The sequence below is a fragment of the Crocuta crocuta genome, unplaced genomic scaffold (genome assembly GCF_008692635.1).
Source record: "Crocuta crocuta isolate KB4526 unplaced genomic scaffold, BGI_CrCroc_1.0 scaffold147, whole genome shotgun sequence".
NCBI classification, from domain to species: domain Eukaryota; kingdom Metazoa; phylum Chordata; class Mammalia; order Carnivora; family Hyaenidae; genus Crocuta; species Crocuta crocuta.
The window spans coordinates 5,215,010-5,242,375 of record NW_027532594.1 but is presented as its reverse complement, the minus strand read 5'-3'; the positions used below and the strand labels follow the sequence as shown (position 1 = coordinate 5,242,375).

Genomic DNA, 27,366 nt, shown 5'->3' with positions numbered 1-27,366 from the left:
GCACAGAACCCATCACAGGGCTCGAACTCAGGAACCGTGAGATCATGACCTGAGCTGAAGTTGGATGCTTAACCAACTGAGTCACCCAGTCGCCCCTAGGAGATAACTTTAGCATGCTCTGGTCACCAAAACCAGCATATTCCTTCCTTCTAAACACCTTAATAGAGTTAAAAAAATTTTACCACAGACATAATACATACATGTATAGTTAAAGGAATTATAATAAAACAAACTTCTGTATATCCACGCCTAGATTAAGGAAGTGTTACAGTGCTATGGAAGCCCTCTGTGTGTCTATGCCAATTCTTGCTGTGAATTCCGTGTTACTTATTCTAATACCTATTAAGTTTTATCGTATTTGTATGTATCCTTAACAACATATTGCTTGGTGTTGATGGTTTTTAAGCTTTATATAAATGGAATCACACTTTTTCCATTCAAAGAATCTTGCTGTTTATGTTGGAACATGAAGCTGTAATGGTATTCATTCTCCCTGCTGTATAATATTCTACTATATATCAGATCTTAGAAGGCATTAATTCCAATCACTTCCCTCCAGACTTCTAATACTATGATTCTGAAATTTTTAGTTCTATATTGACTTTAACCACACAAATTAGACAATATTGCTTTAATTTATAAAGTCAGTGTTTCCTATGTTCACCTACAAGCTTTCTTTGTTCCTTGTGATTCCTTGTGCATTATGATGCACTGCCTGGATTCCCTTTCAGGAATGTGAACTTTTCCCACAGGTGTTGGAACGCTGCCAGAAAGTAGCTCTCGGCTGTTGGCCCTTTTGGGGGTTGTTGTCTAAAGAATACTGTCTCATTTAAGGTCAAGGCTCCTTCTAGGAGCAGCCCACATCCAGTGAGGGTAAAAAGGCCTAACCCTCTTGCCCCAACTCAAGTGAACTCTGAAGGATCACCCCATCTCCAGAGCTTCCTGTAGTATCAGTGAAACCTTTGTTGGGTCTTCACTGAAGCTTGACTTCTCTGCCTAATATTGCTTCCTTCCTCTCCCTTCCACATGTGTTGATCCCAAGAATACTCTCTAATAAATGTGTATGGTTGGAACTTTAACTATGGAAATACTTCAAGCCAGTATTTAAAGTACTATTCTTTAGAGAAGATTTCTATTTGTTTCTGCTAGGTCCTTAGGGCACCCCAAACCGAAGGAACCATTAAACTGAGCTTTTATCCTGAGCTTTTCTTTTTGCCGGTGTGAATTTCAACTCCAAACCCACATCAGAGTAGAACTGTGATGAAGAGAGATTCTTTTTGTCCACTCCATTCAAAGCCAAAGATGAAACAAACAGTGTCATTCTGTTTTTGTTTTAATTAGGCTTCACGCCTAGTGTGGAGACCAATGCAGAGCTTGAACTCACAACCCTGAGATCAAGACCTGAGCTGAGATCAAGGGTCTTAACCTGCTGAGCTACCCGGGTCCCCCAGTGGTGTCATTCTGAAAAGCAGGTTATTTTCCTGTCATTAACAGAAAGTCATATCCTTTGGGGATCCCAGCTTTACACTGTAGCATCCAAACTTACCACTGAGCATGCCCATCAGAATTGGTTTCCTGCTCCATGCAAGCAGAAGCCCCTCCTTAATGCCCAGGTGTTGGGCCATGAGGGATCAGAAGGTGACCTCAAGGGTAAATTGAGTTCTAGAGCTCCTTTATCCCCATGGAACTGGGCTTTTTCATTGCATACAGCCTTATATTTTCCCCTTACTTTGCTTTTAGCTCATCCATGCCTTTCAAAAGTTGTTTTAACATCGTATATAGCACTTTTGTGTTCTTTGCCAGAGGTTTCTCTGAACATTGAATCTGCCATATTGCTTGAAACTATAGCAGCTTTAGACCTACTTAAGAGATGTTAAATGCTTTAGACCAACATACAGAATCAGACTTATGCTTTAAAAAGGAAAAAGATTTTATACCTTTCCATTCAGCTAAAGTTCTCAAAGCTACTCCATACTGTAAAGTTTTCCTTCAATAGCAGAAAGTGAATATTATTTGGCTACTCATTAATTAGAGTTCACTAGGAGGATTCGGAAAATAGAGTTCCCAGTAAACAATCCATAAACTGAGAATAAAAAAACATACTATAGGGCATCTGGCTGGCTTAATCAGTAGAGCATGCGATTCTGGATCTTGGGGCTGGGTATAGAGATTTCTTAAAAGTGAAATTAAGAAAAAAAGTATACTATATATCCAAATTTTAAAAATATGCAATGACCCTATAGGAATACTATAATTATTATATTCTAAAACTTAAGAAGCACTTTAATCATTATGCCTCATGATTATGTGTATTTAATAGTAGCAGCAAATCTTACATTTAATATATTGACCACTTGACATTCCAATTGATCTATTTAACGCAATTCATAATTAACTGTAAATTAAATAGCCATTATTGGATTTGAAAAACCATTTCTGAATGGATAAGATGTGATATATACATCTAATGGAATATTACTCGACCATCAAAAGGAATGAAATCTTGGCATTTGCAACAACATGAATGGAGCTAGAGTGTAAAATGCTAAGCAAAATAAGTCAGTCAGAAAAAGACAAATACCATATGATTTCACTCATATGTGGAATTTAAGAAGCAAAACAGGTGAATATATGGGAAGGGGGGAAAAAGAGAGAAAGTGAGGGAAATAAACCATAGAGATTCTTTACAATAGAGAAGAAACTGAGAATTGATGGAGGGAGGTGGATTGGGGATGGGCTAAATGGGTGATGTCTTAAGGAGGGCAAGTGCTGAGTACTGGGTATTATATGTAATGAATCACTAAATTCTACTGCTGAAAACAATATTACACTATATGTTAACTAACTAGAATTTAAATAAAATTTTGAAAAAAACCCTCATCATTTTGCAGCCATAATAGTAAAGACTGATTTAGGCAAGAAGCATTAATGCTAAATCATTCAAGGGTGAAATTTTGATGAGAACTAAAATATCCGCATGCTCTTAAGTGTCTTTTCCACAGATTGCTTTTAAGATGCAAGAAAAAAAGTAATAACTATATAATAAAGAAACAGAATAACACTTTAATTGGGTGATTAAAATTAACATAACCCCTAAGAGGTTAAGAGGGACATCATGCGCCTCTGTATGTGAAACTCTAAAAAAGACATGTCACTTAAGCAGTATTCTGGCCAGGAATGCATAACCTGAATCTCAACATAACAAAACATCATTAAAGCCCCGAATGAAAAATATATTCTATTTTTTTATAAAGGGGGAAACGGTTTTCTTTTAAAAAAATGTTAGTATCTTAAAAGAATCACACTTCTGGGTACATCCAAAAGAACTGAAAGCAGGGTCTTTTGAAAAAGTATCTGTACAACCATGTTCTTACTGGCATCATTCACAACAGCCAAAAGGTAAAAGCCACCCAAATATCCATCAATGGCTAAACAAAATGTATACACATACAAAAGAATATAATTTGGCCTTAAAAAAAGAAAAAGAAATTTTGACACATACAAAAACATGGATAAACACTGAGGACATTATGCTAAATGAAATTGGCCAGCCATAAAAAAGACAAATAACATATGATTCCCTTATAAAGGGAGTCTAGAGTAGTCAAACTCATTGAATCAGAAAGTAGAATTGTGGCTGAGGAGGTAGAGTGTATGGGGAGTAATAGAATTTCAGTTTTCCCAGATGAAAAAGTTCTGTAGATTGGTTACATAACAATCTGTGGTAGGGGAGACAAGTTAAAAACAAGATATGACTCAATGGGATCAGTTCCGAAACAACAGCATACACAGAGTGTCATGGGAATACAAGAGAGAGATTATCTAACTCTTCCTGATTGGTGGAGAAATAAGTAAAGCCAGAAGTAATTTAAAATTACAAACAGCTTTGAAAGAGGGGTTTAGGTAAATATGCCAGAGTGGATATACACGCTGGCTTTTTGCTCCCTCTTGGAAACACACTAAAATAATATTAAAACGCTTTTTAAAAACAGATATAAACCAGCAAGGACAAAAACAAAACTTTGGAAAAATAGAAAACAGATGTACAAATAGTAACAGATTTAGCTAATGCAAAAAAGGCAGTCTCCTAATCCAAGTTAGAAAAGTGACTTTTTAGGTTTATCCTGCAGAACCTCCAAATGGCTCAGGAATCAGCTGTGCTTCTGCTAAGAGTTAAGATCCAGCCAAACACTAGAAAACAGGATGAAAGTTCAGTTTAGAAGTAAATTGCATGCCCAAATCCCTTCACCTCTCTATGGAGCCAGAAGACTGCTTTACCCCCATTTGGGAGACTGGAAGTTTGTTTCTTAGTTCGTTTTCTATGAAGAGGGGATTACAGAGTATTCTGGATTGAGGGACACTCAGCACAGATGACATAGGGTAGACTCAAAGCAGGAACATTCAGCTCTAAGAATACTGGTAGTCTATAGATCTAAGTGGAGATGGGAAGATCCTTAGGGAGGGAATACGACTAGCCCAAGTTAACAAAGATACTACAGATGATAAAATAAATGGACTGGATGAATTTGGAGTTTCCAATCGATGGATTTGGAGTTTCCAATCAGTTTTTTAGTGTCTGACTGACTCTGAGATATAAATTGTTTGTTTAATCAAGGCTTACCAGACATTGAGGAAGGATGTAAAAGACAGAGACCAAAACAAGCAAATAGTGATGTAAAAGGAACACAAAATTTGGAAATAGTAGAGATAGAATGTAAAATAATTGAGGGACATGATAGACTCTAGTGAATTTGGCTGCAGCCAAGTGAATAAATGCTGGCAGTAAGAGATGGCGAGATGGCGAAAAAGGTATGCAAGGGTCAAACCACAAAAGATTTTGTACATTACACTCAAGAGTTTGTCTTCTTTTTTAAAAAAAATTTTCTAATATTTTATTTATTTCTGAGAGAGAGACAGCATGAGAAGGGGAGGGTCAGAGAGAGAGGAAGACACAGAATCCAAAATAGGCTCCAGACTCTGCGCTAGCTGTCAGCACAGAGCCCAATGGGGGGCTTGAACCCAAGAGCTGTGAGATCATGACCTAAGCTGAAGTCGGACACTTAACCGACTGAGCCACCCAGGTGCCCCAAGAGTTTGTCTTCTGTAGGATCAGGCAATGTGGAGCTAATGAAAGATATAAAGAAAAATAACGTGATCAGGTTTGGACTCTCACAAGGTTATTCAGATGACTGTGAGATAGACAGACTGGAGGGGGAAGAATTTTTGTCAGGGGAACAAATTACGAGGTTGCTGAAGTAATTAAGACAAGAAAAAATATAGGCCTGAATTAAGACTGGTGTAGATGAGATAAACATGAAAGATACTTACGAGATATAATTGAGGGACACCTGGGTGGTTCAGTAAGTTAAGTGTTCAACTTATATTTATGGTTCAAGTCATGATCTCATGGTTCGTGAGATGGAGCCCTGCATCAGGCTTTGAGCTGACAGCACAGAACCTGCTTGGGATTCTCTTTTGCCTTCTCTCTGCCCCTACCCCACTTGTGTTCTCTCTTTCAAAACAAATAAACTTAAAAAAGAAGAAGAAGAAGAAGAGGGGCACCTAGGTGGCTCAGTCTGTTAAGTGTCTGGCTCTTGGTTCTGGCTCAGGTCATGATCTCACAGTTTGTGAGTTCGAGCCCCACATCAGACTTGTTGCTGTCAGTGCAGAGCCTGCTTTGGATCCTCTGTCCCCCCCTCTCTGTCCCTCCTCCCCTACTCCCCTCTCAAAAATAAATAAACATTGAAAATAAAAATAAGATTCAATCTAAAGGACCAAGTAGACATGTGAAATGGGGAAATAGGGGAAAGAATAAAAAATACTCCCCAAATTTTCACTCGGGCAAGTGAAGAGTTTGCAGTGGCATTCATGGAAATCAGAAATAATATAAAAGGTGATGTAAGTCTGATGTAAAACAATGAATTCTATTTTAGGTGTTAAGTTTGAGCTATTTATAGAAACAGCTACTCAGCAATCAGACTAAAACATGGGTCTGGTGTTTAGGTAAGCAGGTGAGGCTAGATCTATAGATTTGGTTATCAATTAGGTCACCCAAGGAGAGTGTAAAGAAAAGCAATTTTTAGTGTGTGTGTTCATGGAAAGGGGCAACTGAGATTCAGTGTTGTTGTCCATGAAAGAGCTACTGTTATCTATCCACTGTGGTGTCCCATAGACATGTGGAGGCAAACTTTTAAGAGGTTAAGAATTATAACCTTAGGAGAGGAAAAGGTGGAGCTCAGAATGCTTAAGATCACTGCTTGAAGGAGTTATGATGGCAGAGTAGTAGGGGGACCCTGGGCTTGCCTCATCCCTTCAACACAGCTAGATCAACATCGAAACATTTTGAACACCGATGAAATTGACCTGAGGATTAAGAGAACAATCTTCACAATTAGAGGGAGAGAATATGGCAGGTATGAGGTGCAGAATATGAAACAGGGGAGAGAAAAGCCAAAGTACCACAAAGGAAAGGGAGCCACATTTTCTGTGGAGAGAAGACAGAGAGAGGAGAGACAGGGAGAGAGTAGCATGTCAGGTTTGCGTAAGAAAAACACATCCCTAAAACTAGTGACTGGGGAATTGAGAGGTACTGACTATTGCAAATTTTTGCAAACAGTGGAGCTCAAATTCTAAGGTTTTAGAAGTCCATGCCATTTACTTGAGTTGAGCCCGGGCCGGAACTGGTACTTCTGGGGAGGAGAGCAGAGACCCAGGAGTGGACAGTGGACAGTGTAGAATGGGGATCACCTGGGTCACACTGGGAAAGAATGTTCCCCCTCCTGTAGTACATATCAAGAGGGACCTGTCCTCTCCAAGGACCAAGGACCTGTCAGGTGCCAATGAGCGGCTGTTCAACAGCAGGGGAGAGAAGTGTGTGCAGAGGGCAGATAACCCGGTCACAGCTTTTTGCTGTGCTTCACCATAAACTCCAGGCACGTGTATCGCCATAGGACTGCTTTTCTGGGACAGAAAACTGCCAGGCACAGCACTACTAGGCTTTCCTCTGGAGGAGGGAAGCACCAGCACTGTGCCTTGCTGGATCCTTTAAGATTTGGAGTTTTGAATCCTAGATGCATATCAGAGATAAAACACAGGAGAACTGTAGTATTGGGCAAGCTCACGACCCAGGCATAGACAGGTTGAGGGCAGGGATCTGACAGAAGCCTGGGACACAGGAAGGGAGATTGTTTACTTTTCTGTGAGGGCTTTCTGAACAGCGGTGAGTGAAAGTTCCCCTCCCTGGAGACAAGAGAGCAGAGTAATGCCATCTTTCCCCTCCAACCAGCACAGTTGGACATCAGTGAGCAACACAAAGCCCCGTGTGTAGGCTACAGCTGCTTACATCAAAATCTTCCCTGCTGTGCCCTGCAGGAGCATCTTTACTAGGGTAGATCTGATTGTGAGCCAGTGCAGTGCGCCTCTCCCCACAGAGGACCAACATAGGACCCCTGCATGAACCAAGTCTACTTACATAGAATGCTCCAGTGCATCAGCTTCAGTTCTGGTGGATCAGGCTTTTTTTTTTTTTTTCCTTTTGGAATCAAGCTTATAGTTTTTTCTCCGTTTGGTTGTTTTTTTAATTTCCTTTTCTTGTTTATTGGATTAGGCTTCTTTCCTTTCTCTTTGGAATCAGGCTTATAGTTTTTTTTAATTTATTTCAATTTTAGTAAGTTAATATACAGTGAAATATTGGTTTCAAGAGTAGAATTCAGTGATTCATCACTTACATACAACATTTAGTGCTCATCACAATAAGTGCCCTCTTTAATGCCCATCGCCCATCTTCAGGCTTATAGTTTTTTCTTTCTCCGTTTGTTTTTGTTCCTTTTCTCTTTTGAATCAGGCTTTTTTTTTTTTTTTTTAAATCTGGCTTCTTTTAAAAAACAAATCAAAGCACACCTAGTTATATGTCCAAATATTCCTCACTGCACGCAAGGAGGAGCTCTGCAGAGGACTAGGCTGTGGGAAAGAGCAGCCACAACACAACAGCAGAGTACGCACAGCATACACCAGAAACACTGCCTGAAGCACCAGTCCCTGAACAATGTATGATGCCTTCTTAGTTCAGCATTGCACTCAGGAGCAGGAAACATAACCAGCTTTCATAACATGCAAAATACAGAAACCTAGACAAAACGACAAGATGGAGGAATTCTCTACAAAACAAAGATCAAGAAGAAATCATAGCCAGAAATTTGCTCAAAACAGATATAAGCAATATACCTGAACACAAATTTAGAACAGTCATAAGAATACTACCTAGAGTTGACAAAAAACATAGATGACACCAGAGAAAACCTTGCTGCAGCGATAAAAGACTTAAAAACTAGTTAGGCTGAAAAATTGTTATAACTGAGATACAAAAACTGACTGCTTTGCTTTCACTTAGCATAATACACTCTAGCTTCATCCACGTCATTGCAAATGACAAGATTTCACTCTTTTTGGTAGCTGAGTAGTATTCTATTATATATAAATACCACATCTTCTTTATCCATTCATCAGCTGATGGACATTTGGACACTTTCCATAGCTTGGCTATTGTTGATAATGCTGCTATAAACATTGGGGTCCATGGCCCCTTCAAATCTTTATTTTTGTATTCTTTGGGTAATAGTACAATTGCTGGGTCATAGGGTAGTTCTATTTTTAGTTGTTTTTAATGTTTATTTACCTTTGAGAGACAGAGAGACAGAGAAACAGAGAACAAGTGGGGGAGAGGCAGAGAGACAGGGAGACGGAGAGAATCCAAAGCAGGCTCCAGGCTCTGCGCTGTCAGCACAGAGCCCAACGCGGAGCTAGAACTCACAAACCGTGAGATCATGACCTGAGCCGAAGTCAGGCACTCAATGAACTGAGCCACTCAGGCACCCTATCCATTTTTAGTGTTTTGAGGAACCTCCATACTGTTCTCCGGAGTGGCTGCATCAGTGTGCATTCCTGCCAAGTGTAAGAGGATTCCCTTTCTCCATATTGTAGCCAACATCTGTTGTTTCCTGTGTTGTTAATTTTAGCTTTTCTGACAGGTGTGAGGTGGTATCTCATTGTAGCTTTAATTTGTATTTCCCTGATGTTGAGCGATGTTGAACATCTTTTCATGTGCCTGTTAGCCTTCTATATGTCTTCTTTGGAAAAGTGTCTGTTAGGTCTTCTGCCCATTTATTAACCGGGTTATATGTTTTTTGGGTACTGAGTTTGATAAATTCTTTATAGATTTTAGATATTAACCCCTTCTCTGACATGCCATTTGCAAATATCTTCTTTCATTCTGTAGATTGCCTTTTAATTTTGATATTTCCTTTACTGTGCAGAAGATTTTCATCTAGATGCAGTCCCAAGAGTTCATGTTTGCTTTTGTTTCCCTTGCCTCTGGAGACGTGTCTAGAAAGAAGTTGCAATGGCTGACGTCAAAGAGGTTGCTACCTGTGTTCTTCTCTAGAATTTTGATGATTTCCTGTCTCCCATTTAGGTCTTTCATCCATTTTTAATTTATTTTTGTGTATTGTATAAGACAGTGGTCCAGGTTCATTCTTCTGCATGTAGTTGTCCAATTTTCCCAACAACACTCGTTGAAGTGGCTTTTTTCCATTGGATATTCTTTTCTGCTTTGTCAAAGATTACTTGACCATATAGTTGTGGGTCCATTTCTGGGCTCTCTATGTTTTTATGTCACTGCCATACTGTCTTGATGATTACAGCTTTGTAATACAGGCTTCAAGTCTGAAATCGTGATGCCTCCTGCTTTGCTTTTCTTTTTCAACATTATTTTAGCTATTCAAAGTCTTTTCTGGTTCTGTACAAATTTTAGAATTGTTTGTTTTAAGCTCTGTGAATAATGTTGGTGGTATTTTGATAGGGATTGCATTGGATGTAGATTGCTTTGGGTAGTATAGACATTTTACCAGTGTTTGTTTTTCTAATCAATGAGAATGGAATCTTTTTCCATTTCTTTGTGTCCTCTTCAATTTCTTTCATGAGTGTCCTAGTTTTCAGAAAACCAATCTTTTACCTCTTTTGTTAGGTTTATTCATAGGTTATTTATGCGTTTTGCTGCAGTTGTAAATAGGATTGATTACTTGATTTCTATCTCTGCTGCTTTATTGTTGGGTGTGTAGAAATGCAACATTTTTGTACATTGATTTTATGTCCTGCGACTTTGCTGCAATGTTTAGGTGGAGTCTTTTGGGTTTTCTACAGAGTATCATGTTGTCTGCAAAGAGTGAAATTTTTTCTTCTTCCTTGCCAGTTTGGATGTCTTTTATTTCTTTGTGTTGTCTGATTACTGAGACTAAGACTTCCAGTACTATGTTAAACAGTCATTAAGAGAGTGGACTTCCCTGTCTTGTTTTTAACCATAGAGGAACTCTCAGTTTTTCCCCATTGAGGATGATATTAGCTGTGGTCTTTCATATATGGCCTTTATGATCTTCTTGAAGTGTGTTCTTTCTATCCCTACTTTCCTGAGCACTTTTATCAAGAAAGGATGCTGGATTTTGTCAAATACTTTTTCTACCTCTATTAAGAGGATTATATTCTTCTTATCCTTTCTTTTATTAATGTGGCATATCAACTTGATTGATTTGTGAGTATTGAATCACCCCTGTAGTGCAGGAATAAATCCCACTTGATCGTGGTGAATAATTCTTTTAATGTACTGTTGGATTTTACTTGCTAGTAACTTGTTGAGAATTTTTGCATCCAGATTCGCCAGGGATCTTGGCATCTCATTCTCCTTTTTCAGTGGGGTCTTTGATTTTGGAATCAAGAATCAAGGTAATGCTGGCCTTGTAGAGGGAGTTAGGAAGGTTACCTTCCATTTCTATTTTTTTGGAACAATTTCAGAAGAATTGGTATTAACTCTTCTTCAGATATCTGGTAGAATTCCCCCAGGAAGCCATCTGGTCCTGGACTCTTGTCTGTTGGGAGATTTTTGATTACTGATTCAATTTCTTTACTAGTTATAGGTTTGTTCAAATTTTGTATTTCTTCCTGTTTCAATTTTGGTAGTTTGTACGTTTCTAGGAATTTGTCCATTTCTTCCAGATTGCCCAATTTATTTGCATATAATTTTTCATAATATTCTCTTATGATTATTTGTATTTCTGTGGTGTTGGTCGTGATCTCTCTTCTTTCATTTGTGATTTTATTTATTTGGGTCCTTTCTTCAAAAAATCCCCTTTAATATTTCTTTCAGAGTTGGTTTAGTGATTACAAACTTCTTTAGTTTTTGTTTGTCTGGGAAACCCTTTATCTTTCCTATTCTGAATGATAGCTGTGCTGGATTGAGTATTTTGGGCTGCAGATTTTTCCAATTCAGCACATTGAATATTATGCCATTCCCTTCTGTTTTGCCAAGTTTCTGTTAAGAGATCTGAAGCTAGCTTTATGGGCCTTCCCTTGTAAATTAGGGACTTCTTTTGTCTTGCCACTTCTAGGACTTTTTTTCTTTATTGCTACATTTTGCAAATTTAATTACAATATGCCTTGATGTTGGCCTGCTCTTATTGATTTTGATGGGAGTTTGTGTCTCATGGATCTGGATGTGTTTCCTTCTCCAGATTAGGGAAGTTTTCAGCTATTATTTCTTCAAATAAATTTTCTGACCCTCTCTCTTCCCCTGGGACTCTTTTACTATAAATGTTATTATGTTTGATGGAGTCACTGAAGTCCCCAAGTCTATTCTCATGTACCATAGTTCTTTTTCTCTTTGGTTCAGCTTCATTATTTTCCACTATTTTATCTTCTGTATCACTTATTCATTCCTCTACTTCTTCCATCCTTGTGCTCATTGTATCAAGTCTATTTTGAATCTCAGTTATTATATTTTTCATTTTTATTTTTTAACTCTGTGGTAAGGGCCTCCCTGAAGTCTTCCATTCTTTTCTCAGGCAATATCCTTATGATTGTTGCTTTAAACCCTTGATAAGGCATGTTACTTATACCTGTTTCGCTTAGATCCCTGGCTATGACCTTATCTTGTTTTTTCATTTGGAAGNCTCATTGTATCAAGTCTATTTTGAATCTCAGTTATTATATTTTTCATTTTTATTTTTTAACTCTGTGGTAAGGGCCTCCCTGAAGTCTTCCATTCTTTTCTCAGGCCCAGCAATATCCTTATGATTGTTGCTTTAAACTCTTGATAAGGCATGTTACTTATACCTGTTTTGCTTAGATCCCTGGCTATGACCTTATCTTGTTTTTTCATTTGGAATGGATTTCTCTATCTTGGCATTTTGTCTAAATCTCCATCTTCTTCTTTGTATTAAAAACACTGTCATGTTTCCTGCTCCTGGGAGTAATGGCTTTATGAAGAAAAAGGTCATATAGTGTCCATGGCCTGACCCTTCATAAGAAAATTCTGTGTGCACTTTACTGCTGCGTTTTGGCTGCTCTATCCTTCCAGCCAGTAGTCTGCATAGGCTCTCCTTGTCTACAGTGGGCAGTGTTTGGTCCTTGGCCAGAATGTGGCATGTTTAATTAGGTGTGCTCTGGTTTGCTTGTTAAATGAGACTGGATACTACTTCCACTAGAACTGAATCACTGTATAACTCTCTGGTTGGGAGACATGATGCGGGCAGGGGTTTCTGCTGGTCTTCTGGGGAAGGACCTCACCATGCTTGGACTGAGGCAAACTTGACCAACAAGGGCAGTACTGATAGAATGTGGGGGTGTGGGACTTGATATAAGCAGGTAAGTCATCCAGTATTGTTGCTATGTTGTTTACTCTAGGTAGGTCTGTGTTTATGCTGTGGGGCAGGGGAGGCAAATGGTGCCCATCTGCTCCTTTGTCCCTGGAGAGGGGTCTCCATGCCTGATGCTCTCAGGAAAGTACTACAAAAAGGGCAAATAATCTCCTCTTTATGTGTCCAAGGCTATTTTCAGATTACTGTTTCCATGCTGTCTGTCCTTAGGTTGTTTGCCTGCCTTCTCTCCAGGAGCAAAGCAGGGCCCTCAGGGATAAGTGCACACACCTTTAAAACTCCTGTTTTTAAGCCCTGCTGGTTACAAGGACTCACAAAAATCAATCCCTCTGTTTTTCCCAGCCAATGGCTTTGGGGAGGTGTTCTTTTTGTGCATTCCCCTCACATTAGTTCTCTTAAATGAGTTTGGATAGGAGAAATATGATTACATGAGTACAACAATACTTAGTTTTTTTTTATGCCAGTCTTTTACAAATACTTTATAAATTAAAATATAGCATCCAATTTTTATGTGAACAGTTAATTCACCTCAATGCCATGCTGTAAGAGCTGATTTCCAGACAAACTTATCAATTGCTGAATTTAAAATGTATAGTTATGAACATTTTATCTAGTAATTAGAAAGTTAGATTTTTCCTTACTGAACTTGAATCTGATAAGTTTAGAACCTAACAATGTCTGAGATTAAATGATTAAATCTCATCACCTTTACCTGTAGTTTACCTTGAATATTCAGTTCATAAGAAAATGTTTCTGATTTAATATAAAGTGAATAAAGAAGACTATCAAATTATATAATTACAGTTCAATTTTTAAAAGGGATAATCACATATAAAAGACTAGCAAGTGTCTTAAAATGTTAATAGATAAACAAAAGGAGATTTTCATTTTCTAATTTCAACCTTCTTATACATTCTTTACAATAAACAGATATCAGTTTTCTAATAAGCAACAAATATTTTTACTAAAACAGTTTCCTCTTAACTAGATTTCTGCAGAGGCAGAAAACAGCTGAAGATGTACAGTATCAATTACTTACACAGATATCTGTTAGATGATAAGAACACTTACATCTTAGTTTTAAGGATTTTATGCCTCCTATATCAATATAAACTCAGGGAGAGAAATTATGTTAATTTCTTTTGTAAATTCCTGCAGTACAAACTGCTGTGTTCTGCAAAGGGGCATTGTATCCCCAGGGCTTAATAAAAAATTCTTTTGTAAAGTGAATCCCCTGAAACTAATTTGTTAGATCAACAAATTTTCCCTACTTCTCTGTGCTACATTTGTCATGGCTAAACCCAATAGTTCTGTAATTACTATTCAAAGTTTTATAAATAACCACATATTGTACCTTGGTGTATACTTTTGCATACAATGTCTTAATATAGTATCATTTTATTTAAGTAAATCTTTAGCAAATAATAAATAACAAATAAATGTCAAATAATAAATATTTGACAAATAAATCTTAGGACTTTAAAATATTGCTGGTAATATTTCCTCAGAAAGTTCTAACTTTCTTTTTAATAAGTTATTTTCAGTGAATTTTAACACTCTTCTAACATTTATTATATATATCTATTGAACTAACTATTTCTAACCATTACTCTTTAGAAAGGTTGATGGCAAACTTATTGAATGTAGAATTTCTAAATTGAGTCAACAAACAATGAATTTTCAAGTTAACAGTACTCATATTAACTGCTACAAACTCAAATCTTTAATCTATTACCTCCCCCACACCCAGCCCCACTAGCGTCCAAAAACAGACTGGTCACATTCAACAGTCAGAATTAACTATGAGAGTGCACTGATTACTCAGGCACATCAAGGAGGGGGGGTAGGGGAGATGAATGGTTGGACAATTATAAATAACTAAGATGACCTATTTAATTGCCAAAATTTATTTCAACTAGCTTTAAAAGAAATATTTCTAAAATGTTTAACCTACTTTCCTTCCTTTTAGGTGAAGTATACTCAACATAACCTAACCTTTGGGATGACTTAGGATATCACATAGCATTTTAATTATATACTATGATACTTAGGGAACCACATTGATAACTTATTGGACTATTTGTCCCTTCACTGGAAGTTACACACTTACAGATTTTGTTTTCTGCCTTTTCACCTCTTGCTATCCCTTGCTTTCCAATCTCCTTATGTCTGTTTACCTGTCTCTAATAGAATATCCGTCCCCTTTCTAACTGAGTTTCCCAATCTCTAGCAAATAAGAAACAATGAAAGAGTCAATTTTCATTCATTGGCCATTCAGAGATGAAAAACATAGTCCCAGGTAGTCCTTAAAGTGTTAAGAATTTAATTATACTACAAAGGGTGCTATGGGAACCCAGAGGATCGTCATCTAAGAGAGCTGGCTTCCTGAAGGAGATAGTTCTTAAACTGAGATATGACAGATGAATGAGTAGGATTTGACAGGCAAAGAAAGTGAGAGAATGGATAGTAGAGAAGATCAAGTGTACAGTCAAAGGAAACCACATAGTAATAATAAAAATAATGATACATTTATTGAACGCTATTGTAAATTAACTTAGTAAAATCGTCATAACAACTCTATTATGCATAATCATTCCCATTTTAAAGATTAGGAAACTGTGGCACAGAAAAAGTATTTTGCCCAAGTTCACACAACTAGTTAAATGGTAAAGCCAGGATTTGGACTTAGGCAGTCTGGCTCTAAAGCTAACACTTTTAACCACCATGCTATCTTGCTTACTAATGCAGTTATGAAAACAAGAGAGAATCTGCTGTTTGGGGAAATCTACTACAAGTAATATAAAAAGCTAGAATATTGCAAATGTGTCTAAGTATTGCAGAGCAAGAAGGCAAAGACTAGCTAGGAAGGGGTTTGTATGCCAGGCATTTGTGTTTGGATTTTGGATTTGACACCATAGGCAACAAGGGGCATCCAGCAGAAGAATAGTAAGATAAGATTCCCTTTGATAAAGATTTCTGTGAGATCTGAATGAAGAAAAACAACCAGAGGCTAGAAATCCATTTAGAAGGCTATTCCAAAACTCTACGAGAGAGGTGATAAAGACCTAAACCAAAGCAGTGGGAATAGAAAGGAGAGGACAAATTGGAGACAGATAGAATGTTGAATTCATAGAATGTATGACCTAGATGAGGAAAATTAGTGAGAGGGAGAAAGTAAACAAAGCTATAGTCAAGGCAGAAAACAGATGGATGGTGGTGAAGGTGGTATAAAAGGTTCATTTGAGAAATAGAATAGAAAACCCAGAAATGGACTCACAACTATATGATCAACTAATCTTCGACAAAGCAGGAAAGACTATTCAGTGAAAAAAGTCTCTTCAACAAATGGTATTGGGAAAACTGGACGGCAACATGCAGAAGAATGAAACTGAACCACTGTCTTACATCATACCCAAAAATAAATTGAAAATGGATAAAAGACCTAAATGGGAGACAGAAAATCATCAAAATCCTAGAGAATACAGGCAGCAACCTCTTCGACCTTGGCTGTAGCAACTTCTTGCTAGACACGTCTCCAGAGGCAAGGGAAACAAAAGCAAACATGAATTATTAGGACTTGATCAAGATAAAAGTCTTCTGCACAGTGAAGGAAATAATCAACAAAATTAAAAGGCAACCTATGGAATGAGAGAAGATATCTGATAAAGGGTTATTATCTAAAATCTTTAAAGACTTTATCAAACTCAACACCTAAAAAACAAATAACCCAGTTAATAAATGGGCGGACAACTTGAACAGACACTTTTCCAAAGAAGATATATAGAAGGCTAACAGGCACATGAAAAGATGTTCGACATCGCTCATCATCAGAGAAATACAAATCAAAACCACGATGAGATACCACCTCACACCTGTCAGAACAGCTAAAATTAACAACACAGGAAACAACAGATGTTGGCTACAAAATGGAGAAAGGGGAACTCTCTTACCCTGTTGGTAAGAATGCACACTGGTACAGCCACTCTGGAGAAAAGAATGGAGGTTCCTCAAAAACCTAAAAATAGAACCACCCTATGATCCAGCAATTGCATTCCTAGCTACTTAACTAGAGGATACAAAAATAAAGATTCAAAGGCGTACCTCAATGTTTATATTGTTTATACACACATAATGGAATAATGGAATATTACTCAGCCATCAAAACGAGTGAAATCTTGCCATTTGCAATGATATGGACAGAACTAGAACGTACTATGCTAAGCAAAGTCAGTCAGTCAGAGAAAGACAAATATCATATGATTTCACTCATATGTGGAATTTAAGAAACAAAATAGATGAACATATGGGAAGGGAGGAAAGGGGAGAGAGGGAAACAAAGACCTGAGACTCAATGATAGAAATCAGACTGAGGGTTGATGGAGGGGAGAGGGTGGGAGATGGGCTAGAACTTAACTAAAATTTAAATTAAAAACAAAAGATTAATTTTAAACATGTTTGAGGTGCTTGTGGAGGAATAACATAAAAAGAGGTAACACACTGAGCTTATCATGTACCAGACCCTGGTCAAAGAACTTCATATGTACAGATCTACAAAATCATCAAGGCAACCCTCTGAGATACCTGAGAAGCTAACTAACTTTGCCCAAGGTCACACAACTATTAAGTGGTTGAGTAGGGACTTGAACCCAGGTAGCCTGGGTCAGAGTGAATTCTAACTTTAATAGAGACATGTCAGTTGTACAAATGAATTTGGCATCCAGGAGAAATGGTTTAGACTAAATATAAAAATGTGGAGGTCATCAATTAATACATACGAAAGCTGAAATCATGAGTTTTCACTTAGATAGAGAGTATGCAGGTAGTTTTTCTCTAAGTGTGGTCCTTCATTCACTTAGGTATGAATACCTTGAGGGTTTTTATTAAAAGTGAAGATTAGAGGGCATCACCCAGGTCCACATAAACAGAATCTCTGGGCCAAGAAATATATAGTTTTCACTTGTCAATTGATTCTTATGCAAATTGAAGTTTGAAGATCACTGAAGAGAAATGAACAAAGAAATGTGTAACAATGTCATTAAGTTTATTAGAAATGTTTCTACCGTAAGAATAAACAAGTTCTGAAGAAGGATGGTAAGTAAAGGCCTCACCAAGTATCTGAGGGGTCTTTTCTCAAATCTAAGCCACCATGTATTATAAGATGCATTGTCCTTTTATGTACTACAAAAAAAAAAAAAAAATAGGAGATCTATCATATAAAGCTGAAACAGGGGTGCCTGGGTGGCTCGGCTGATGGAGTATCTGACTTCAGCCCAGGTCATGATCTTGTAGTTCGTGGGTTTGAGCCCCATGTCGGGCTCTGTGCTGACAGCTTAAAGCCTGGAGCCTGCTTCAGATTCTGTGTCTGCCTTTCTCTGTCCCTCCCCTGTTCACATGCAATTTCACTACATAGCAAGCATCTATTATTCTATTATCTAGACATCGTTTGAAGACTAAAATGGCTTTAGACAATAAGCACAAACTGATCCCTGTGAGGAGTTCCTAATTAAATTTTTTTTAATGTTTATTTATTTCTTTTGAGAGAAAAATGAGTGCAAGCAGGGGAGGGGCAGAGGGAAAGGGAGCAAGGGGGAATCTCAAGCAGGCTCTGTGCCCGGCACAGAGCCCAGTGTGGGGCTTGAACTCATGAACTGCAAGATTTAATAACCTGGGCTGAAATTAAGAGTCGGGTACTTAACTGACTGAGCCACCTAGGTGTCCTCCCAGTTTTTTTTTAACAAAGGAACTAGTTATTCAACCAACCACTGCTAGCTTCTTCCTACTTTTAGTGGGTAAAGGTCCTCAAAGTCACTCTCATAGCAGTCCTATATCTAAAGCAACTGATAGAAGAATTCAAATGTGATTCCCACTCTTGCCACACTCTGCCAGAGCATCTTTTTCACTCAGGAAAACTGTTTCCTACCCCAGGAGCAAATGTGGACTTGTATGCATGAATATGAGTATTGGGATTTTCTAAGACTGTGGAAAATGAAGTATCCCACATCTTTATCTATGATTTAATATTCACTTTTCCACAGAAACAAGGGAATAATGGTTTTATAGTGCCACTGCTGTTCTAACCATGTTATAAAAATAGTTTCTAGGTGGATCTTATGGAAAATCCACTCTCTCACTATCAGCCTACTAGGTAGGAACTTTTCAGATGAAACCTGTTAATATAGTTTGTGAACTATATAATATTTAATTAAAAATTTTAAAGTGGACTATAATCCCACTATACAGAAGCTGCTATTAATATTTTTTCTAAATGGTCATGTATCCACAGGTAATAAAACTTAAACAGCATAGAAAAGCACAAAATAAAAAGTAAAATATTTTCTATCTACTCTTAGACTCCTGATTACCAACCATGTCTACTGCTTCCCCTTCTCTGAAGATAATATCAACAGTGTCTTGAGATTGGAAAGAAAATTATTTATATACCTATATACTTTTCTTTAGCAACTCTCCTGTCCTATACATCAGTCAGCAGGCAACAGAGGAAAATATTCATCAGATTCTAGATGCACGCTTATCTTTTTGATTGCAACACCACGGGTTCATTCCCTCCCATTACATCCTTTTAAACTGTTGCTGTTCTCTTGGATTTAGTGATGAGAGTAAACTCTTTTCTTAGGCATTTCCCCTCCATGTCTATAGATTTGAGGACTCGACTTAATCTGCAAGATTTCACTAAGGAATATGACATAATGGAAAGGGGTCTGGGTTGAATCAGAAGACCTAGATTTTTTCCTGTTTCTGACACTTATATAGCAGGTAATAGTTATATCATTTCCTTTCTCTTAGTTGTGAAAAATATATAGTATTATGTAAATATACAGTAGTGGAAAGTAGCAGTGATAATAAAAAAAATCATTCTTTTCTTGTAGTTTCAGTTTCCTTACCAATTAGCTCTTACAAATATTAATCTCTCACATAAACTCTTCCCTTCACTACTGTAATAATTCAACTTTCTGTATTTATATTTCCCTAATTCTTCTGACTTGTTAGATTTGCAGTATAATTCCTCTTTAAAGAAAATGTATATTATTGATGATGAACTATTCCTTAAGTTCTTATATAACTTTACATTTCTAGTAATGTTACCATTGTAGGGACTTTGTTCATATAATGCATTTCATGTTTCCATTCTCTCTTATAAGGAAATGTACCTAGAATCTATATTATTTGATAAAGTAGTACGCATAGTGATTAAGGGGTGTGCTCTGCAGCAAGACACCCTGGGAATAAATCATATGTAATCTGAGGCAAGTTTCTTAAGATTTCTGTGTTTTTCCCCATCTACAAAATGGGAATATTAAGATTTTCTATTTCAGAGACTTATATATAATGTAATCAGTATAAAGTTCTCAGAATACAGCTTGGCTCACAGCAAGCACTCAGTAAAGCTTTTCTTTTTTTTTTTTTTTCCTTCCTGGTTTGATTTTTTTTAAAGTATAGTTGACACACAACATTACATTAGTTTCAGATTTACAACATAAATTGTGATGAATAGTGATTCAACAAGTTTATACATTATGCTATGTTCACCACAACTGTAGCTACCATCTGTCAAATCTCAGTTATTCCTGATATCTAATTTACATTTTGGATACACATCCAAAATGTTGTCAGTATAATCACTGATGTGCATAATGATGCTGAGAAACCACAAAATCCTAAAATCCTTTTGAACTATCAAAACCTAAATTATATCCAGTAATGTCTTAATATTATGCCATATTATATACCAAAGTCTCCAAATAGGTTATCCATAAATAGCCTACAAGATGACTTTTCATAAAGTAGATGCTCCATTCCCCACAATATTTAACCTACTTACATAGTAACTTTATACTGCTACAGTACAAGCCCAATTTGTAAAACTAATACGTTCTCTATGCCCAGCCCTTCCCAAGAGACGATACTACTTTGGGGGCTGTTCTGATTTATTTGTTCTTTATTTCTGCCCAAGATGATTATTTTTTAATCAAGTACTGGCTACCATTTCTCTGAATTTTAAGAGTTCATATCCATTTGAATGTCCTAAAAGTCCCTCAAACGCATACCCAAAATTTAATATATCATCTTCCCCCTAAAAACTGTTTTCCTGCATTTTTAATCAGTTAATAGTATCATCCCCCTCCTCTCAAATGCTCAAGCCCCAAGGATTCAACACCTAAAACACTTCCTGAATTAACTATACTATCCCATCTTTACCACCACTGACTAGGTGACCCAGACTGCTCTTGCAAGCTTATTATATTGAAATCGTCTGTTCATGTTTTTTCCCTAAACAGCAAACCCTAAGGACAGAAATCAAGTTTCCTTCATCTTTGTAACCTTAGCACTTAATTCAATACTTAATAAATGCTTGCTAAACTGAAATGAATTAAAAGCCATATAGAGCTCCAAGATAAATCCTACTGACAAGTCATCTCAATATAAAGTAAAAGGAAGCTGTTCATGCCTTTCAGACAAAAGGGCATTCTAGTCACTAACAGTAGTGTCGGAGTTATTCCTTCAAAAAACCACAAACACCTAGGTTTGTCATAACATTGCTCTCCTTGGCATTCAGAAATCCATATTCATAATTCCAATTCTTTTTTTAAAAAGTGTTTATTTACTTATTTTGAGAGAGAGAGAGAGAGAGAGAATCCTAAGCAGATTCCACACTGTCAGCACAGAACCCAACGTGAGGCTCCATCTCATGAATCACAGATCATGACCTGAGCCGAAATCAAGAGGCTTAACCAGCTGAGCCACCCAGGTACCCCCATAATTCCGATTCTTATTCCTCTTAGCAAGCTGCAGTATCTTAACTACACCAACTTCTGATCCATTTATTTGAAGTGAACAACTGTTCTAAAGGGCTGAAGTGATCTACTGATGGACAGAGTTGTTGACAGGCTGATATGTAAAGAGACACCACTGAGCCCTTACTTTTTTTTCAAACCAGACTTGTTGGCACAGCTGCTAAGGTCTTAACTTGAGAAATAGCATATGTTGTTGAACAGCACAGAGGGCAAAAGGACAAAACCTGATTTTCCTGCCTAGGTGAAGCTTAACTAAGATAACCAAAATATATTTTACTTAAAATGCACCTATGAAAATTTGTATTAGCCTCCTCTTAAATGTTCTAGTTCTTCATCAGTTTTCAATGTACATTCTTTACTTTTAGCTGACAGTGCTAAATGCTGAAAGTGCTGAGGACCTTCCATTGTACCCCTAACATCCAAAATACAAGTGGCATAGAAAAGACCCTATGATGGCTAAACATGGGCTCTTTATTACTCCTATGACCGTCCCTTGCATCCAAACAGAGGCTGCCTGTGACTGTGTCTGTGTAGTTTGCTTCATTTAAAATTGAGATGACTTTTCAGTAAAGCTAATGTTAAGAATCAGCATAATTTTCAGTTTTCATTTAATTTTAATTCCAATAGTACTTGCTGAGTGTCTAAATTGTGCCAGTGTTTTTGCTAAGAGATGGAACTGAAAAGAGAAAAAGGTCATAGTCTTAGGGGAAAAAACTGAAATGCCTAAACAACTCAGGGCTGTGAACTTGCTTTAAACTAGTAGAAATTTGTGCCTCACAAAAAGTGTGGCTGACCATTCAGTGCTGATTTCATCATGACAGTTGGCCAAGTTTGCCTGTCCAACCAAGAACAAGCCTGGCTAAAAGACGTAGCCTCCTTTAATATGACCAACTTTCACCCTTTAGCTAAAAACTTCCTATCAGCTGCAAATTACAGCCCATCAAAAGACAGAGTAGGGTTCTAGCATGGCAAAACCAAAAGGTACAGCTGAAGACATTTGAAATAAGTTCAACCACTGACAATATTCTTAGGTACATGAATACTGCATACAGTTTCTTTTATTTACATTATATATAAATCTATGATACTTCACTATGCTAGCTGAGAGTTTAGAAAGAGGTTTGAGGGGCACCTGGGTGGCTCANGAGAGAGAGAGAGAACAAGCGGGTAAGGGGCAGAGACAGAGGGAGACACAGAATCTGAAGCAGGCTCCAGGTTCTGAGATGTCAGCACACAGCCCAACGCCAGGCTTGAACCCACGAACCATGAGATCATGACCTGAGCTGAAGTCAGTTGCTCAACCAACTGAGCCACCCAGACACCCTTAAAGTATTTTCTTAATAGCAGTAGGTGAAAATTTATATAAAGTACAACTTTTTTTCATCAGGATAAAGTCTAGAAATGATATTTTTAGGTTGAAGACAGTCTTAATGGTTCTGACACATATTGTCAAATTGCCTGGAGCTGTTTTAAATTACAACATCACTGGAACTTTGCTTAGACTGAAACACAGATCCTAAAGTTCAAAAATCTCACTAGATTTTGCAAGTATTTTTCCAGTCTATAATACTGTGTTTCAGAGAAAGTTTCCCTTGGTTAGCTTATTAAAGCTTTGAAACAATCCGACCTGGATTAAAAAAAAAAAGTACACATATAAAGATAATATATTTATCAATATCCCTACTACACTGTAAATAGAAGTATCTCTGAAATGCTTAATAGGGAGAAAATGAGACTCTAGGAAATACCTAAAACAAATTTACATTCCTTTTTTGACTAAAGTTCACATAAATACAGATAAATCAAAACTCAGTTCTGCAAAAGGTATATCACTACTAAAAGCAATATCAACTAATACTTGAGTACTATTATAATTTACAAAACCTTTATACATCAAATTTTAACTTAGCCTTACAAAGTATTATACTATCATCATAGTCATTCAAGAGAAAACCAAGGCGAAAAGATTAAGTGACTTGCCTAAGGTCACACGTCTAATAAGTGGCAAAAACAGAATTCAAACTCAGATCTCTAGACTCTAAATGTGGTGCCCTTTCTGTTTCTGCACTGCTTTCCACAAATCATAGTTAATCCAACTTGCCCTATGTTTATACTCAGATAAAAAAAATTAATAGATTAATTTTCTTAATGCTATTTATTTAAGCCAAAATTAAAATAAGCTTGCATTCCCTAAGTGCATCCACTGAAAGTAGGCAGACCAACCAATACAGCTGTTAACAGACATTTGCTAACTTAAGGTTAACACTTTTCCCTCATGTAAATAAATCCACACACAGAGAAATATGTTTGGCTGAGTATAACTCAATTTGTAAAATTTCCAAAGCAAACAAACATTACAACTATCAGAATTGTTTTCCCTTGAAATAGACCTCCTGTGGAGAAAACAACTGAGAAGAACATAAAACATCTTTAAAACAAACTCTATTCTCTCCTTTAAAAAAACATACACATATATACTCCCAAATAAATATTTCTTTACATTTCTACCTCCTATTCACTAACCCCTCATCTGCCTCTGACAACAAAAGAATAAAAAAAAAAACACTAGATGGTTTTTGAAGCTGGTAATGTAAAACTGCTACAAAGCTATCAGTTGTCACTAATTTAGCATTTTCTTCAATGTACTCATTACAGTTTGTAATTTAGTTGCTTTAACAAAAATAATTTCATTTTAGAAAAGTCTGCACACATCTGTCTTCCTCTATTGTTCCTTTAGAACAAGGGACCATATCTTATTCATTATTCTATTAACCACTGGACTTTCATGGTAGTCATTCAAAATACATTTGTCGCCCTCAAATCAATTAATATAGTAGAAAAATACATAAAACAAAATACATTTAAGTCTAAGAGTTAACATTTATTCACAAATACATTACATACAGTTTACTTCTCTGATATCAAAATTCACCTTTAAATTATATTTGGCAACATGTTTACTTTCATTGTGGTACACAGAGCAATGCTGTGCCTTATAATCTTTGGTATCTTAGATTCAATGAATAAAATCTTTAGAAAAATATACTTAAGAACACTTTTCTCATGCTATTCAATAAGTAAATGCAAAGTGCTGATCATGGATCTCTAAAATTACTTAAAGATATAGGGAGTATCCCTTACAGATGACTCCCTTGCTCTATCAAATCAGGGTCTTTGGTCTTCAAGAGCCAGAACTTTATTTATCTTTATAGTTCTAGTATGTGCTCAATAAAGATGAGCTAAATGAATAAAAACCTTTGGTCTGAGGGAGAGGGGATGATCCATGCTGTATAGGAAAAAAAGAAATTATAAAGATAACTTGACTTAAAGAAAAAGAAATATATTTATTCAATATTTTAAGATTATAGATCTACCACTCACTAAAGATTCATACTAATAAACAATATTTACCAAAATACTAGTTTCAAAAGATATTCATTGAAGTCACTCCTTAAATTAAATAGATTCCAGGCACATAAATCTGGGGAAATGGGTAAAACAAAATTAACCAACTTCTTAACCTGCAAGTTTTGTCAGTATATTTAATATTCTACTACTATCATTGTGAATTTCTAGAACAGCGATAAACCATGCACTTCCCAAACTTATTTACAACAGAAACCTTTTTGGGAGATCCTCTGGAGAAATTAGCATTTCACAGAACAGATTTCAGGTAATATTTATATATAGAATCTTCAAAGCAGTTCTACAGAGGAGACAACTATAAAAAAATTACAATGTATGTAATTGATAATATAAAATAAAAAGTGATTACAGAAAAAGAGCAAATAGTCTAAAACATCCTGTTGCAAACACAGAAATTCATATTCCCAGTACAGGAGGGTAAAGGAAGAAAAAGAAAGAGACTTCTTTTATGGGGTACCTGAGTGGCTCAGTTAAGCATCCAACTCTTGATACAGGCTTAGGTCATGATCTCACAGTTCGTGAGCTTAAATATATGAACACTACAATCTTTAAATTTTTTTAAAAGGAAGTCTCCTTTAAAAAATTTTTTTTATTGTTTATTTATTTTGAGAGAGAGAAAAAATAAGAATAAGCAGATGAGGGGCAGAGAGAGAGAGAGAGAGAAAAAGAGAATTCTAAGCAGGCTACCCACTGTCAGCACAGGGCCAGACATGAGGATCGAATTCACTTAGTGAAAGCCTTACTTTACTTATTAGATTCATAATGAATATATCCTTTTTCAATTACAAAATTAATTTCTGGAAAAAAAAAAACCTTTCTTGCACTGTTGTGACTCCCCTTCACCACTCTCCTTTTATTTCTTTTTTATTTTATTTATTTTTTTTTTGTTCCATGAAATGGGAGTGATTTTGTGATAGGACTGTACAACAGCAGTCACAAATTAGCATCTAATTTAATTATCTTTATAGCCTTTTACAAATCTAAGTCAGTAGGAGGTAATGAACAGAAAATTTAAGGAATTGCATTAATCTCCTAGGTAATAGTACACACTTTCCATGAATTCATAATATCATGCTGGGCTTTTGATTAATTATGCAACTCAAGTCACACAGACAATTAACACAATGAGAATATGTACTTCTTATATTTGATGTGATCACTGTAAATGCACGTTAAGAAGGTCAACAATTTTATTGTCAATCCCTCATGGCAGGTCTACCTCTAAAAGCATAATGTGCAATGCAATAATGTTACTCTAATAAAAAACAGTAAAATTCCATTTTTATCTGTTACTTAAAAAAGAAAAAGAAGGAAAAGAAAGACTAAATAAGCATTTGGAGCCAAAACTGTTTATGTTACTAAACAGAAGATAATTAGGATAATTTCCTTTACAAACTTAGATCAAGCCAGTCATTACATAAGGAGATATTTAAGGTTCAGATGGCTTCAGTGTTTCATGGTATAGAAAGGTAAAACTACTGGGGAGAAATCATAAGATGGATTTTTGCAAACCCGTATGACCAGGTAGAAAAGTAGCAAAGAGATGGCAATGTGGACAAATAACCACAAATACAACTGCACATGTTAACAACAGATAACAGTAAAGAAGCACTGAACTGGAACTGTTAGTCCCATCTCCTAATGTGCTCCTCTCCTTGACCCAATCCTTGGGCTGACTTCAAGCCTCTCTTTGAAGTAATAGTTTTGAAGAATAACACTTATATGGTTGTAAATATTCAGTATACTATTTTTTAAAGTTTTTTTTACCTTTTAGTATTATTGATCAAAATAATAATTTCAGAGCTAGCAGACACTTTATTAATGAAAATATAAACAAATCTTGACACAGACATTATACCTTTCACAAAAAATTAACTTAAAATAGATCATAAGCCTGTACGTAAAATACAAAACTATAACTTGTTTAGAAGACTAACATAGCAGAAAATGAGGGTGACCTTAGTTTGGACAATGACATTTTACATACAACGCCAAAAAGCACAATACATGAAAGAAACACTAACAAGTTTGCCTTGTTATTTAAAATTTAAAACTGCTTTGCAAAAGACACTGTCAAGAGAATGAAAAGATAAGCCACAGACTGAGAAATATTTGCAAAACACATATCTGATAAAGAACTTGTGTCTAAAATATACAAGCAACTCTTTAAACTCAATAATAAAAAAAAGGAACCACCCAACTTCAAAACGGGCAAAAGATGTGAACAGACACCTCACCAAAAGAAGATAAATACAGGTGCAAAATAAGAATATGATAATAATATGAATAAATGCTCAATACTATATTATACAATTGCAAATTAAAATGAGATACCATCATTTACTAGAATGGCTAAAATCCAAAACACTGACAACACCAAGCTAGTGAGGATGTGGAGCTACAGGAACTGTCATTCATTGCTAACA

General features: G+C 36.4%; 1 protein-coding gene across 2 annotated transcripts in view; it reads right to left on the bottom strand.

The window, feature by feature from the left end:
* The window catches only part of CEP57L1 (centrosomal protein 57 like 1), a 96,857-nt gene that overhangs the window by 60,665 nt on the left and 8,826 nt on the right, over positions 1–27,366 (bottom strand). The window lies entirely within an intron of this gene.